General features: G+C 29.3%; 1 long non-coding RNA gene across 3 annotated transcripts; it reads right to left on the bottom strand.

Annotated features, from left to right (window-relative positions):
* Positions 1–4,836: 4,836 nt before the first annotated feature.
* LOC148226368 (uncharacterized) lies at positions 4,837–7,930 on the bottom strand. Of its 3 annotated transcripts, XR_015812230.1 has the most exons (3): positions 6,283–7,930; positions 6,171–6,214; positions 4,837–6,089 (listed from the first exon to the last, which is right to left on the bottom strand). It is a non-coding gene; the product is annotated as an uncharacterized LOC148226368 (long non-coding RNA). The 3 variants fall into 3 exon arrangements; XR_015812228.1 differs by having other exon boundaries at positions 6,171–7,930; XR_015812229.1 differs by having other exon boundaries at positions 4,837–5,925; positions 6,171–7,930.
* Positions 7,931–18,148: the final 10,218 nt, after the last annotated feature.

Raw genomic sequence — 18,148 nt, 5'->3', positions numbered from 1 at the left:
CAAAAAAACACACATAATTGCCATTATGAATAGATTTGCCTATCGTTATGCGCGAGCCGAATCACCCTTTACTCATTTTATAGGTTATAGGATATCCCGGCACATAGACCGGATCGTTACGCCAATATCGCGATCGTGCATTATGCACAAGACATGCTTCATAAATATAAGAGTACCGAAAATAAAAATAAAATATTTATTAATAATAACTTTTTATATACCACTATGTATATTACAATGTGAATAATAAATCACATTGGCATGATAAAATAGAATAATATAACATTTATTAACAAAAAAATACTGTATATTACGAAATATCGTCTGTTCACTCTTATTATTCTTTATATTTTTATATATTGTAAATCTGGCGATGTAACATGATAGACGTTTGCCTAATGCATCACAACGTGATAAATATAACCAGCAGTTTTTTGCCCCGACGCTAGAATTTAAACTTTGGCTGATTGGAACCAATTTTAAATAATCTCCCACTGATACTGCAGACTTTAAAGCTGCATTTACGTCAATCCGTTTGCGGTACTCATGTTAGGAGATGTCTCGCATCGATGCTTACTGGAACTGCAGCCTTTCTAGCTGCAGTCACGAATCGAGGCTCAACTTAGAACAGTGATGCCCGTCAAAGGTGACGTTCAAAGACATTTTGTGTGACACGTATCATTTACGGATGTTTACGGACTATTATTAGGCGAATTTTTGAGTGAGCTATTATTGCTAGATATTCTATTAGTCACACAATGCTAAAAAAGTTAATAAAATAATAATTAATGCTAATAAAAACATTAAGGAACGAAATGTGTAAAGTTATTATAAAGTTATTATAAATTGTGTTAGTAACGAGAACTGGGGCACCCAATATGGTGAAAAAATTGTGTCATTTGCGAAATTGTTTATTGATCCATTTCCTTGCATTGTTTATTCAAAGATGGTATGTTCTAAAGCAGGATTTACAAAACTAAATAATTTAATATCATTTGTACCAAAAATAGTGCATTTAATAACTGCTTTAGCTCTTCGTAAGCAAAAAATTTTCACGCTTTCATATGAAATTAATTCAACCTACAGTGAACTACTTATATTCAATAATGTAATGTGGCTGAGCCAAGGAACAGTACTTAAGCGATTTGTGAAGCACTTTGTAGAAATAAAGGTATTTCTTGAAAATAAGAATCTGGCAAACTTTTCTCAGCTAACGGTAAGCACATTGAACATGAATAATCTGAACTTTAAATTACAATTATATTTTCTACGCGAGATTCAAAGAAACTATAACTAGTATTTTTCGAGAGTATAAAAGTATTTCAGGAAACCAGCACAACTGTACAAAATGGAATAGAGACCATGTATATAAAATAACAGCATATTGTAAACTCGTTACTTAAACAATTCGGCGAAAAAATTAATCAATTTAGAAGTTAAAATAATTAAGTATTCATGTGTATTAGTGTAAATGATTCATAATGGATGCAAATTATTAATTTGAATATGCAACTTACAGAATTTTAAAACAGCATCTAGTCTCAAGAGTTTGTTGACTTGATGTCGAAATTTGAGAATCTGGAAAGAAACCGTTTATGTAAAAATAAACAAAAGTGCCACTACGAACAATAAATTTAGAGTGCTTAAAACTAATTACCGGACTCTTTTAGTATCCTAAAAAATCTAGCAATGGCTTTACTCACAATTTTCTCTCTACATATTTTTGAGAAACCTTATTTTTGCGTGAAATAATATAAAAACGTTGAAAAAATAAAGATGGAGCTTGTAGCTATTACTGGGACTTAAAGTGTACAAAATACCAACTTTCAAATAAATATTAACCAAATATTCAGCAGCAAAAAAGTCTCAAATAAATATATCAAAAACTGGGCTGCAAATATCACGAAATTATAGTTATTTTTAGATGTCAAACAGCACTCGTGTTAAGCTAATTTTTTTACAATGTTAACACACTGAGTTCAAAAGGTTCGAAATCTCTGTCTTAGAGGATCAGTTAGGAGTATACGCCACTTTCCTCTCCCGAGGACGACCACTACACATAATATCGCGTTTCTGAGGGTCTGCGTCCCTAGATATCGTACCTTGGTTGTATGTCTCCAATGGCGTCAATTATCACTATTAACTAATGTTTTTTTTAGATTTTTGTTCTATGCATATTATAATATAATTCTTAAATTGGCAATCTTAAAAGTGCGGTATTTCAAATTTTTTTATAAATAACATAAATTACTTTACCAACAACCCAAGATAATAAAAAAAATGTTTATTTATACATAATTTATTGATTTACTACATTTTTTCGAAGAAATATTTATACATATTATAAATATTTCAAAGCGTGTAAATCTAATGAACAGTATATTTGAATAGCAATAAATTTTATTTTATTAAATCATGAATCATGTAGAAAACAAACATTTTAAGATAATTAATTACCAAGCTTAACTTTTATAAAATAAAGTTATATCTTTAAAGTTCCTAAGTTTATACTCCAGAGTAAGATGCTACTGTGTTATATTTTTACTAACGCGTAACCAAGCGCATTTTGTAGATGTAAAAGCAGCTGAATTGTAAAACTTAATTGCAATAAATATATAAATTTTAATATAAAAATCCTTAATAATACTACGCACTTCTTTAAAATTCGGATCTATACATATTATACTATTTATGTTGCTAATTGTCTCCGTTGCATTATGGTGCTAATCAAATTAAAAAGTAAATAGTGTAAAATATGTGTTCCTTTTGATATTTTGAAAATTATTTCTATCACTTCTTATAAATCAAGGAACGCGGAAAAAATAATCTTAATAATATAACACTGATAAATAATCGTTAGTTCAAATAAAAAATCCCACTTGTATCACATATAAAAATTTAACGTAAGTTATTTATTTATCATTTTTCATTACAAATCTGACTATACTGACTTTACTATTTTCTATAATGCGTCATGAAAAACTACATTAAAATAAATAAGCACCTTCAAAACCTATTCGTGTTTCGCAATCTGGTTGATGGCTCATGCTAGAGGTGCGTTCTCAAGCGCTATCGTCCTGACCGCAACGCGTAAGAATAAGGGACGTGATCGCGACTTCTAGGGCAGTCTAAAACTCGTAACCTAAAATCACTAAGCTTTGACGAGTTGTCAACATTGTTTCTTGGCAAGCTTAACAAGTTTTTCATTAAGTGGGTGATACGCCGAGAATGCAAATAATTGTATCTTAAAGCTCCAAGCAAAAAGGCACTAGGATATAAAAACGGATGCGACCCGAACTTCCTTTTGTATAGATATCTTAGATTTTTTCAATTCTAATACTTCGCTTTATTATAATTCTAGATAATAGAGCAATATTCAAGAACGCCACAAAATTGCGTATCGTAGAGTACGCGAATCGTCAACAAATTATTGATATGACACGCGCTCCGCATAACAAAGCCGAGCATCCTCGACGCTTTATTGCAAACTTTGCCGATGTGCATAGAAAATCGATGCTGAAACGTAGTCGATCTTCAATCGATCGCCTCCACAGCGACTCCAAGTGTTTCTGTCAAGAGAGTGAATCTCTGATACACTCTCAGTTCATCAGCATATTAATTCCCGCATGTACGTATGTCGTTAATAAAGAGGAAAAAGAGCAGATGACTCAGATGGAATCCCTTTGGTACTCCAGAATGAACGAAATACTCATCGGAACTACGATTGCCATAGCTCACATATTGACAGGTGTGATTTAAGTAAATCGAAAAAAGCTAATAAAACCTAATATATTACATACACATTAAATCGAATAAAATTATTTTAACTGGGTACTAAATGATTTTATTCATAACAATTACAATATATTTTTTAAATATATTAAATAGAAGCATAAGACTTAACTTGATAATGCTATTATCAGTGATATTTATTTAGTCAAGAATTGTAAAGCTAGTTTTTAAAGGATCAGAGATACATCAGATTGTAAATCAATACAGTAATTTAGATGTGTATCTAGTTTTAAGAACAAAACAAATTTACTTTTTTTCAGATTAATAATAAAATAATAGTATTATTTACCATTTTTATTCTTTAATCATATTAGTTTTTAGTTAACAAAACTGTGTAAAATGAATTTATTTATACAACTGTTTGTTGTTGTTTAAGCCTGATAATGAATATATAAATAATAATTACCCTTTGCACTTATAGGTCGACATTATGTCGACTAAATTTTAAACGCGTTTATTGATTTTGTATTAACTGAAATTTATGTGACTAATGTATCATTTGATAATATAATATTATAAACACACATTAATCATAATTGTTTTAAAATAAAGTTTTATTTAATCATTGTATATTTTTAATCTAACAATACAGTGCTAAAAACACTGCATGAGAACATATTAAAATGCAAATTAACGGTCGAGGGCTAAAACGATAAAAATTCATTCCTTTTGTTCACCCTGACCAACCAAGTGTCCCTCTATAGTAACTTGGTAATGCTAAGGGCGCAAGATTCAAAGGGTTGCAAATATACAATTAATAATAAAACAATTTTGAAATCCTGATTTTCATAATATTTAAGTGTAAGTACAAGCAAAAATATAAAAAGGTTTTTTATTTTTTTAATTGTTTAACCACAAACCAGTAATAAGTATCTTATATATAATTGTTCTAATCCGCTTCCGCCGTCGCTTCCGGACGCGCATAACTTTAAACGAAACATTCTCCGTTCAATTATCTACTCTGTAAATCGTATCGCTTTGTATTAACGGTGTGTAACAATACACGTAAACAAAGGAAATATATTTAATTATAATAATAAATAATATTAAAAATTAAAATTGAATTTGTTCCGATTGATTTTCGAGCCGCCGGTAATGCGTTCTGTTGTTTCGACCAATCAAAAATAAGCATTCAAATATTCAAATAGCGTCGACCAATGAAAAATAAGCATTTAAATTCAAATAGACAGTACCGTGACAACACTTTTAAATAATTATTATTTAATAATAAAATTTTGCTACGCGACAATAATTTTCATTAATTCGTCATTTGACTGAATAAAAATTAAATATATACATAATGCGTTGAGGATTAGAAGAATACATTGATTAAACTAGATAAACAATCATAAAATAATCTTCGTAATGAAATTTTCAAATTTTGAATTCCCGGCGACGGGCTCCGAGGCCTAAAAGTGAGTTTTTGCTTTTATAAATAATCGGATTGCAAATTAACTAGGTGTGTTATAACTATGAAAATTAAATATATACATAATGTATTGAGGATAAGAAGAATACATTGATTAAATTAGATAAACGATCATAAAACAATCTTTGTAATGAAATCTTCAAATTTTGAAATCCCGTCGCCGGGCTCCGAGGCCGAAAAGTGAGTTTTACTTTTATATTACATTAACATTATCATTGCTTGCTGATTTAATACACATATACGTTAGATTTTAAGAATTTTAAATTAACCAGTTATGTTTTAAACATGAACGTGTAATATATCCTTAGTATGTGAGGATTGAAAGTTAATGTCGATCAAATCAGCGCTGTCGGACAGCTTATAAATGTGTAGTTTCTTGGATGTTATCTAATAAACGTCATTTTACAATGATTATAAATATGTGATTGCATACCTGGAATAATCGATAGCCAAAATATCTAAGAGTGGGTTATTTTTAATTCCGATGTGGCAAAATAGGTACAATTTTTGTTCTGTGCCATCATTCCTCTTTCTGAATAGCCAAATTTAAGATATTCAGTTACATCAAACTTATGTAGTATGTTCTTTATAAAAAGATAATACTTGCTGACAGTGACTTCAACACGAGAAGATTAACTCTTTGTTTATATATACCAATTCTACGTTGTAGCCATATAGGTCATCAAATTGTTCCATCATTGCTTCTGAAAAATAATTAAAAAACAATAAGACTCCTATCACGAGTAAACATTGAACACATTATTACTACTAATATAATCCATAAATTAAATTTAAACGACAACCAAAGAACACAATTGATGGATGTACTGTAGAGGATTAAACACGTAGATTGGCATCTTTTCATCTTCTACAAAATTGTCACAATATGTCATATATTTTTTATTATTACTAGCATTGCAATATGTTTAATTAACTTCGGTATGTATACCTTTAATTGCCAAATCACCGCTGTTTGTCTTTTAATATTAGATCCTGGAAAGTCAATAGTAATTTTGTTAGAATAACCGTGTTATATTATTCATTTATAACTAAACACTTACTGGCACACCCGCAATTTATAGTTTTGTCTATAATTTCAAATGCTGCATCACTTGAATCATCTTCAATTGTCACTTTGTAACAAAAATCCCGCGATTATAACATATTTCTTGCCAGATCTGACAGAAGAACTGTCAAAGCAAATTTGGGAAGTCCCGCGCTTGAGAACGAACTAAATTGATTTTAACGAGCGAAATTGATTTTAACGAGCGAAATTTATTTTAACGATTTAAATTGTATAAAATTTATTAAAATATGTATAAAAATCATCAAATACAAAAAAAAATGTTTTTTAAAATATTTTTTTAGTTTATAGATTTAAAATATAATATAAATAATGTGGATATGTATTAGCTTCTCTATACAGAAAAAATATGTACCTAAATTTTGGCGAACGTTGGCAATTTAAAGTTTTAGTTTTTAGAGAATTTTTAAAACTTTGCTTTAAAAAGTCAAAAAGGGGCAAAGTTTCAAAAAAAGTACTATTCATTACTAACCAACTACTAAGCGCACAGTATTGCAAAAATCCATCTTACTGACGCCTTTGAAACTAAACTACACAAAAATGTATAACACTAATTTAAATATTTTTTAAATTAAAAGTTTCAGAATAAAATTTCAATATTTATTCAAAATATTTTTTTCAACATTAAAAATATTTTTTATTTTATTATGGATTTTAAATATTAATCATTTATTATAGATTTTAAATATCATTAGTTCATTATTAATTTTAAATATAGTGAAAACTTTTTACACTCATTAATTATTAAAATATATAATGCTGCGCAGAAAAACATTTACTTTAAAAAATATGTAAATCAAAATATTTTTTAATCAAAAAAGACAAAGGTTTCAAAATTATTAATATTTTCAAAACGCACTTTTGGTCTAAAGTAACAGATTAGGTGCTTGATATCTTTAGTTTATTGTTTCTTTCTCATTAGTAAATGTAATTAAAAACTGACTTTTATATTTACACATAAAACATAGAAATATTTTTTTTAAATTATAAAGTAACTTATGATGTCACCAAAAAACTTTTTTATTACGAAAATTTAAATTTATGATATAATTGTGTTATGCAGCGTTAAAACTGGCACTCAAACACATAAAATACCCTAAAACACAATCAATGACTTATAATCACTCACATTGCACTAACTTTATATGATCGATTGTGTTGTTGCGTTAGTAAGGTGTAACAAAATATTTTTTCATATCAGTAATATTTTTGAGCGGATGTGTAGCCGATGCTATTTATTATAATTATTTATTAAACTGTAAACCTACTTTTAAATGATACAAAATGTTACGTTTCAATAATATTTTTTATGTTGAAAACATTTTGATATTTTTTGTTTTATTAATATTTAGTAAAGTTACAAACCTATTTTAAAAAATAATACAACGAAATCTCTTTGTAACGAATACCGAAATAACAAAATTCCCAGTATAACGAATCTTTAATTTGTCCCCTAAAAACTTGCATACAAAATGTTTTCATTATAACGAAGACTAATCTCAGTATAACGAAATATTTTGATCCAAATTTAAGAATGACGTTGCAACTTTACACAATATTTCTCCACATTCAGTTCGTCCTTGACTTGGTGTGTGACAGATGTGTTCAAAAGCAATATTTACAGGTGTTTCACTGACCCTCAAACTTTTTTTATAAAACATTTTTTTCACAAATTTTATTGTGTTTCATACATTTTCCTTAAACAAGGACAAAAAACGATCTGTCAACCTTATAAGAGGTTATTTTGATGCTGTAGTAATATAGTAATTTAAAATAAAATAAAAATATATGATCTTCCCTACATTCAATATAACGTATTTTCAGTACACCAAAATTTATTCATTGGTTTCGTGAGCTTCGCTGTATTGAAATTTCATAGTACAATTTTTAATTTATTATTATCTAGCCAAGTTTTAAACCTATTCATAAATGATATACAATATTTAGATTTATCATTAAATATCTAAGTTTTAATATAACGATAAAATCTAACGTTGTAAATCTAATAAATAATATAAAATGTTTTCTTCTGGAAATATTTAGTCAAGTTGTAAACCTATTTTCAAATGAATTGAAAATGTTAAGTAGTTTTTTATAGATTGAACTATTTTGTCTATCATTGAAAATCCTAAATAGTAATGTCCAATTTGAACCATTAAATTTAAAAAAATGTTTTAAAAAATCAGAACGAAGCAAAAATTATATTTAAAACCCAAAAAGTTGAGGGTCCGGTATTCGCACACTCGCTAGCTATCGGTACCTCACGATAGTGAGGTACCGACAGCTAGTATTATATATAATTAGTTTGTCCATAAAACTATTTTTATTATTGAAATTAACGTATTTAAAAGAAAAGCAAAAATATATAATCTTTTTTGCTACTTATTTTATCTAAAATGCTTTATATTTTACTTTTACAGGATATCATATTTATTTAGGTACATTAGTTAAAAATATATACCATACCAAAATATTTGTTAATGTTTACGCAAATATAGAATGTGAATCTTATGTTCGCCAACGTTGCCAAAAACATCGGTACGCCTCTACGACTTTATCCCATCTCAGAGAGAGAGAGAGAGAGAGAGAGAGAGAGAGAGAGAGAGAGAGAAATATATACATATATAGTTAAATTCGTTAACAATGTAACCCACATCCGATTGTTTCCCTGCCGGCTTTGGGATTAGTGCATGAGGATGGATGCGCATCATTTCAGAATTTGAGTACACAAGCTGTGTGCAGCATAATTTAGTCGAGTGCAATTCCCTTCCGCGGTGTGCATATTATTCTATGCACTCAAGTGCAACTCAATGCGATTGTAAAATTTAATAAAAAAAATATCAAACAATGAGCCACGGAAAATTGTTCTGATATATCGCATGACGCATAAGTCACTGTAAATAAAAATAATCGTTCGACCTTGCGCACATTATCGATAATTGTCAATGTGGAGCCATTTTGAAATTAGAGCATGGCGTGTTGACCGTAAGGTCCGCATGATCTGATATAAATTTTCATTGGCCGTTGGCCGCAATCAATCATGTCGCTTGTTCATATTGAAATACTCAACTGGAACCAGTGCTGTATTGATGGACCCGCACAAAGCCAAACAATAGATTCGAACCATCAAAAATCCACTTCCAACATGAATAATGACCAAACGATTGAAGCATCATTATAGCTCTGCGTAGTATATTTGCGTGCTATTTTGCCAAAATAAATTATTCATTACGTTAAATCGAAGTACGTGCCCGAAACTGGCACAGTGGTGGCCGAATTGTATGGAATTGAAACGCTATTTTATTTAAGATTATATGTGTACATTGTAAAATACTGTGGTCGATGTAAGTGAGAAAAAGATACGTATTTGCGGTACGCTTTTTTGGCGCACTCGAGTCCAATAAGTTTTCGTTGCCCCGATGTTATTTCAAATTAGCTCCGTTATTAGCTGTAGAGTGTTACTTCACCATTACTCTGCTGTTTTCCGCCGTTCTCTAGGGGTTATAAGCCCTGCTAATTTCGGAAGTAAGCGGAGAAAGAAAAATTAAGACGGTTCAAAACGACTTTCCTTTATTAGTTAATTTCCCAACAGCAGCAGTTTTCGAACGTGGCATTTCGCATATTGAACAATTTATATACATATATAGACATAATTTTGTATATAACAGAATATAGGATATTTTTAATTAAATTTGAAATGTTCACAATTACAACGAATATGAGTGTCCTCTTTATTGTAATTGTCGCATTTTGTAGAGCTTTTGCGAATGAATTTATGATCGGTGCACGCGCGGATCCCATTAAAACTTTTCACTGTCCGAGTTAAGTGATAACCATTTGTGCATCCATTTTGAATATTAGCACGAGTGTGGGAAAAAAGCTATTTGCCAAAACGTAAAAACCCCTTCAGCGAGAAACAAACGTGTAGGCCATAAAATTCTCTCGTCCGCTTGGACATTTCGCTTGCGGAACTTTTTGATAACTTTCCTCTGAAAAATATAATAAATAAAAAAGAGCGTCGTAGCAACGTGAAAGGGGTAAGCCGTACGGACATATTTGCACAATTCATTATTATTATATACACCGACAAGCTTCGTAGGGTGCATAATAAATTTTGCCGACAGACGACGTCTGTACTTAATTTTTGTTATATAATAATAAGTGTAATTTAAATCAATAAATTACTAAATAAAATAAACAGCTGTATAATTTACCATTCGAACGCCACTTTAATAATATATAAATTTACTCAAAAAACAAATATTTTTCACTGGATTAATTCTGTATGAGATATTTTAAAAATTAAGCATTAATACTTTTATAAAAAAATGGTTAAATTAATATTTAAATATATTTTATAGTTTTAATATTTAACAAGATTTAAGCATTTAAGGATATTATGTAATTCTAAAATCAAAGTAGTTATTTTTTAATTTGGTTTTTAACAGTTAATCGTACTTTTTATGTTGTTACCAAAGTACGTATTTTGTTATAGTTGTGTTAGTGCACATCTGCAATCCACGTTAAAAAATTTAAAAAAAAATTTTCCCAAATGTTTACGATGACAAAATGTTTACCAAGTGAAAAACTTATATAAAATTGCATGTTATATGATTTTTTTTAATAAAAATGGCAAATATAGCAACTAAAACCAATTGTAAAGTGATAAGTGATTCATTAGAAATCCATTAATTTCAAAGATGGTATAAAAAAGTACGATATCAAGACAGACAAGATAAATAGAATGATGTTCTGGCAGCAGAAATGAAACTATTCATTAGCTAGACAAGAAACTAAACCAGTCTGATTCAAAAGTGCATAGACACGTTAAGAAGATTGCGATAAGGTGTTAGAGCTTCTCGCCTTTTCTCGATAATTTAATAAGCTACCATGGGAAATGGTGTATACGACATTAATCGTCGTAAAGGACAGTGGCTACTCAAACCAACCTCGAATCCCGGGCTCACAGGCAAAAAAATATTTTGTGTGTATGGTGAAATTTTAAAAGGATTGTGCATAACGAAACTCTGCCAAACATTATCAGCAAGATTCTATCGTAATCAGTTGGGTCGTTAGCACGAGGAAGTAAAAATAATATATTTTCTTGTTAACAGAAGGTATGTAGTTCTATAATACGACAATGTACGTCCCTATGTCGCGAAATTGACTCGATAAAATCAAGGAAGGTTTTATCTCATCCTCCTTATTCTATAGACCTTGCTACTTCCTACTAATATTTATTTCAATCGATGTAAATTTTTCTAGACGCAAATAAATCAAAATGCTAACGATATAAAAATAGGGCTATCGGAATATTTTAAATCAAAGCCTTTAACATTTTATTCTAATGGAATTCAAAAATTTCCCGAGAGTTAGGAGATGGATATTTTTTTGAAAGTAAATTATAGTCTGAATCATAAAAATGAACATTTAAAAGTGATATTATGGTTACATTAATTTCAAAATTACCTAGTATTCAAAAATATATTTCTTATTGTGAAAGCTATGTCACACTCTCAATAAAACTAACTTATAAGAGAAATTTAAAAACTTATAAAGCATTGTCCATTATATAAATTATAAAGTGAAATACCTTTTAAATAATTTTAACCAAAAAAGGTTTATTAGCTTAATTTTACACGGAATATTATTAAATCGTTAGATATAGAAGGATTAAAGTATCAAATCTGTGAAGTTTTGTATGATGTTTTAGTAAAAAGTATGAATATTGATTAAGATGTTATAGGCATAATACAAATCAAAAAACCTTGGAAGTGATTGAAAATTTGCTTCTATGATCTCTTAATACAATATATATTATATTTATATATTTTAATATATATAATTTATTACATATTATAATTCGAATACTTTAGAGCAGTAAGTATTTAATTTTTAAAGTTCCTAATATGTGTTTATTTAGAGCTTTAAAGTAAAATTCACTACAGGGTCAATTAGTTATCCTCAACTAAATTCGAGTTATAAAGCAAGAAAGCAAAAATATCATTGAAGTATAATTTTGAGACTTTAAAATATATTTAAACCATTTAACTATATTATTAAATAAATACATGGAATCCTTAATTTGTTTTTAAAAATGGATATAAAACACCAATTGTAGTAAAAAAAATATTAATCAATGCACGATTTAAGATTATGAATATAGAATAACATTGTTTATATCGTATATAAATAATAATTAATGTTGCAGTGATTATAAAATACATTCATTTGTAAATGAATACATAAATATTATTTATAGTAACGGAACGAAAATTTAAGTCCCATTAAAAAGTAGTTAAAATAATGAAGGAAACTTGAAAATTGTGAAAATAGAGAATTATAATTATGATACATTATAGTTGCTAGATTTAAATATATTGGTGTAATAAATTAGATTTAAAGCATCATTAATAAAAATGTATTTAATACAAGAGTCGTGCTCTATTTTTTTTAGTATGAAAATATCTTATTTTTAATCATTATTATGTAGTACGTATATATGTAAAACATTAGGTTTTTATTTATGGGTTAAATGATAGGTTAATATTATATAATTTTACAACTTTTACAAAAACTATAAAATATAAGAATGCCAAATAAAATAAAACGGTCAATTACAGATATATAAAATATCTATATACAAAAGAATTATCACACATTTTTTTTAATAAACGTGTTTTTGTTTGTAAGTGTTAAATTGTTTTTACGTACTTGAACACGTCACTTTGCTTCAGGAAATGGGACGGCTGGCGTATCGTGTATTTTCTTGCTTTCATATTTTTTACCGACGTTTCGACCTCCGTTGTCATTATCTTAGGCGTAGTCTAGATTTTTTAACTGCGTTTCGGCTTGATCGTGTGTCTTATTTTTTCTTTTGTTTTTGTTTGTTTGTAACTAGAGAAACGACAAGTGTTTACTTAAAATAAATATCTTATACTGTTTTGTGTTAGATTTTAATAAAACAAGTGAAGAAATTTTAATAAAAAGTTTGAAAAACGGCGAACTATCCGATTAACTTTGCATATATTTTCACCAACACAACTTCGGGATACATTTAATCAAATCTAGCCATGATGTATGCGCATAAGCACGCAACATTTTTGCATTCAATTAGAAATATGCGCGTCGTAAATTTTAATGTGTATATTAAACGTCGAACGCGATCATAAATAACGCCATAATAGCACAGTCCGAAGTTTGTTTCGTTAACGCAGAGGGGTAAATGTGTGTGCAAATCTGTTTGGGGAAATGTGTGGAAATCTGGCGACGACGACCAAAGGGCGTCGCGATGTCTTTTTACATGTTTCGTTTATGCGCCAAACATTTTTATGAGCGGAAATTTCACTGCGGGATTTTTATTTATGCCATAATCGCAGTTGTTGCCCGAACACGAACACCAGAATGCGGAGACCTCAACGCGACGAGGTCGTAAGGACGACGCCACGAGGAAGTCGTATATCCTCGAAAATTTCACTACCCTTATCCTCGGAAAGTGCCTACGTGAGCTCTCAAATTTCACGGCGACAAGGGCAAAAAGAAACAAAAACTAAGGCGTATACCTCTTCTAAAATTAGTAATCTCAGCTGTAGTTGGCCACAGAATAAATTTCGTATGATTCAATATATATATAATTCATTTAGGTATTCAAACCATTGCTCTTTCAATTATGTAAATGTGCTTACAGATAATCTGAAATATTTACTATTTAAGTTTTATACTTCTTACAATACGAAAAGAAGGCAACACCAAGGGTTGAATAAAAATAATGCACAAGAGACGATTATTATTTTTTTACAATATGTTTTCACATAGTCCACCATTAAATCTACAAATGGTATACTAATGCTGTATATACACGATATACACAATATCGGTCTGATAAAATGTTTTTTTTAAACTCCCAATGTAAATTTTTATATGCCACTAAAAAATTTTGATTTATTAAAACTGTGAAACGAAGTGTGGTATTTTTGGAAAGCATTGAACACATGAGAATAATGATATGATTTTAAAGTCACGTTTAAAGGCAGAACTGTGTTTATTTCTAGAAAAAACATCATCTAACTTCAGTATTTAGCAATACTATATATCTAGAAACAAATCACGGACGAAACCGGATACAAAATCTAGTAGTTAAATAAAATTGATATACAGATAGGAAGAGAACACAAATCATAATACAGCTCTTCGAATAACTATTTAACATAATGTAATATTTATTTTAATGATAATCTTTAATTCCTAATGTAATATTTAATGTGTCGCATTCATAAATTTACAAGTATTTTGGAAATTCATGGATGATAAATTTTTTGAAACGACTAGTCGATGAGACATCTAAACATCTGTCCCTATGTATATTTTCAGAATAATTTAACAGTTTTGGATGGCCATAAGTCATACCTAAGCGCCCCCTAATGTCCAAGTAGCCCTCGTCTCCTTCATTATTCCGCAACTACCCTCCAACTCTTTCGTCTCCACTAACAGCTCATCTTTTTACCAAATCATCGCGCTTGTAAAATATGAATTGTCTCGCGCCATGAAAACTTAACGATCGTACGCCGAAACTTTATAGTCTCACATATTTTTTTAAAATTTTTAATTGAATTATGAATACTTTTAATCTCGTATATGTATGTTTTACAAGAGAATTAAAATGTATGCGAGGGAGTCTTTTTATAAATGGACCCCAAATATCCATTAGAATTACGTATGTGCAGAAAAGAGGGCGCATTTCAGTATTAAGCCTAGTAGTTTTACATGTAACGATAATACATTTCATTATGGTTATTTATAATTTTGTAAATATATATTGTAATATAACATTAACACTTTACCAACCGCTACATTTAATTAGAAAGATTACACGAACTACCGGCACTTTTTTTAAATATACACAAATTGTAATTGTTTGGATTAAATTTATATATCTTTTGCTCCAGTGCAAATACAATTTTGGGATACTGTTTAAAATATATCATGGTATCGAGTTCCGCTTTTATTCAACGGTTCTCAACACTAGGTCCGCGGAAAATTGAAGTTAATCATAAAAAATTATAACTCAAAATTGTATTTATTAACGAATTATTGGAAACACATTATATTAGGCAAATTTTTGATTTTGACACTCACCAGAATCAAGCGCCTCATATTTTTGTACATGGTAGACAAATAACAAATTGTTTACTTTTAAAATCTAAGTATAGTTGCTCATAACGATAAATATATTGTGTGTATAAACACAAAATTTAGCTATAAACACTAATTTTCATTATACACTGCTTAACTCTAACACATACACTAAATTATATTGTCATATACACTAAAATGTATTATAAACACTAATTTTAATTAATTATAACACATTCCTCTGCAATTGTGTAAAATAAATCGTCTCTAATAATATTTTCGCAAATCCTTTCGTCCCATATTATAACATATTCCCGATAATCCTTCAAACGGTTCGTTTTGTCTGGGTGTATCATTGTCATTCCAATCAAGGGTAATATCCTCGCCTTCTTCTGAATCCTCAGAATCACTCTCGAGTGTCATGACACGTGGACGATCCCTCAATTGACCAAAAGGTCTTGGTCACTATCACTTGAACTCCCAGTATCCTCATTGTCAGTAGGAACATCTGACATAGAATTCGCATACCCTTCCTCCAAAAACAAGTTAACTCTAAGATTTAGGTGATATATAAACTTGTTTTAGAAACAATATTTTTATTAGCTTATAAATAATGCTAACCACTCTTAGTAAATTGATCTTAGTAGTGTTTTTATAAAGCGATATACTATTCTATAGTTTTGGTTCTCTGGGTATCTGAATAGTAAATGGATCTCTTGGTGCAGAGGTATTATATTAGGTTAACAATATTTACTTGGTGCAACATACCAATTGTCACATTATTTAAGTTTATAATCAGATTCGTATTTATTGGCATAATTCATAATCTTTTAAGTGATTAGATATCATTCCTACTGCTATTCATGTCACAGTAATAATATCACGGTTAATATCAAATTCATCGTCACATCCATTATTATATCGTCATTCGTAATTATATGTATAATTTCTAAAAGTAAATCAATATATGTATTTTTTAATAATTAATACACATACTACTAATTCTGTTTTACATAATTTAGTAATTTACTAGCTCGAAAATACATCAAATGTGTATAAACTAATATTATTATTTGAGTTGCCGCTAAAAATGTCAATGCCAAGGTCGATAGTTGGCAATCGCTCATTTTAATAGTGCGAGCAAAATAGCGAGCTCTGTTTGCATCTCGCTCTTTTTATCCATCTTACTAAATTTTATAATCTTTTTATTTCATAACAGACACACAATATAAAGTAACAATTATGCACAATTAGAGCATTAAATCCCGTTTCATCCCATATCATAAAAATATAGATACCCTTTGAAGGAATAAATCAGTTTAATAGCAATAATTGACGACGTAAAACTGTCAAGTATTGCGTTATGCGGTCTTAACACCGCGTAGCATGTCCATGTTCCGGTGAAAAATTTTACAATAAACATACAATCGTAAATCTACAATTATTAAGTTATTTGCATAAGAAATTTTTTTACCATTAATAAATTTAAATAAACAAAATTTGTTTCAACACAAAACCAATAAATGCAATCAAAGTTTTGTCGACTTACGAGCACAAAGGCTAAGTGTTAAAACATGCTTGCGAGTTTTGCAAAAAAATCTAAGGATTTAAGAGTTGGTACATATTTTTAAAGATATTGAATAAAAATATAGTAATTATTGTCGTATTTTGGAAAATATAATTAATATGCAGATCAAAATTTTATTTTAAAATTTAAGATGCCGACATTTATGACCAATTTTTCAACGTCAATTTAGGCATATTTCGTATTGCAAATAATAATAGCTTTTAAATTTTTTTTCTTGCATTTAAATACTTCTAAAAATACTTTATACGCTGAACCTTTATTGTATTGCCTACGAGTACTAATAAAAATCTTTAGGACAACCATATACAAAAACATTTTTGTTTAATTTATTACATTGTAGGTAAAAAAATTTAAAAAAATATTTTCACCGATAATGTAATAAGTTTTTTATTAGTTATTTTTTTTCAGCAATAAATATATTTTTTTTTATAATTATTACTTTAATTTTTTACTTTTAAAGTTTTTAAAAATTATTACTTTTATTTTTGAAATTATTTTTTTATTATAATTTTTATTATATTATTTCCCCTCCCTTTAATTGAGTTATTTTTTAAAATTAAATTTATTATAATTTGTTGAGCTCGCGTGTTCGCAAACACGCTGATTCCAAGCGCGGCAAAGTGCGGGTGTACAGGTGCGGGCGGGGGTTGCCGGGCGAATTTATAAAGGAATGCACTTTTTAATATTGCGATTTCTAGGCCAAATGACAGCGGATCGCGATAATCTGGGTATCGAAATGTTCGGGAGAGTCTCCTGCTTCGATAAAGGTGCACCCAGATAACCGAGGCACAAAATTGGCACTAGTGGGACGCAAAGTGTGGGTGACGTTTTTGTGAGCCGCCGAACGAGTCTTACGGCCACCTCAGAAGTCGAAACAACACGAATCACTCACAGACACTCCACGCAGCTCAAACGCCAGAGAGCGACCGAGCAATGGAGATATCGTTATTAACAATTAAAATGTACGAATTTGAAAAAAGTTTAAATTGAACAAAAATCCATATTACCGGTATTTACTTACCGTTTTATTTACCAGTCGACTTACGAGCACAAAGGGTTAACTATATTCGTAAGACACAGACACAATTTTAAATATTGGAAAATTACAAAGACATTACCTTGT

Source organism: Plectrocnemia conspersa, unplaced genomic scaffold (genome assembly GCF_051122295.1).
Source record: "Plectrocnemia conspersa isolate PC_06_02 unplaced genomic scaffold, ASM5112229v1 ptg000014l, whole genome shotgun sequence".
Lineage (NCBI taxonomy): Eukaryota > Metazoa > Arthropoda > Insecta > Trichoptera > Polycentropodidae > Plectrocnemia > Plectrocnemia conspersa.
This window is presented reverse-complemented; position numbering and strand designations above follow the sequence as displayed.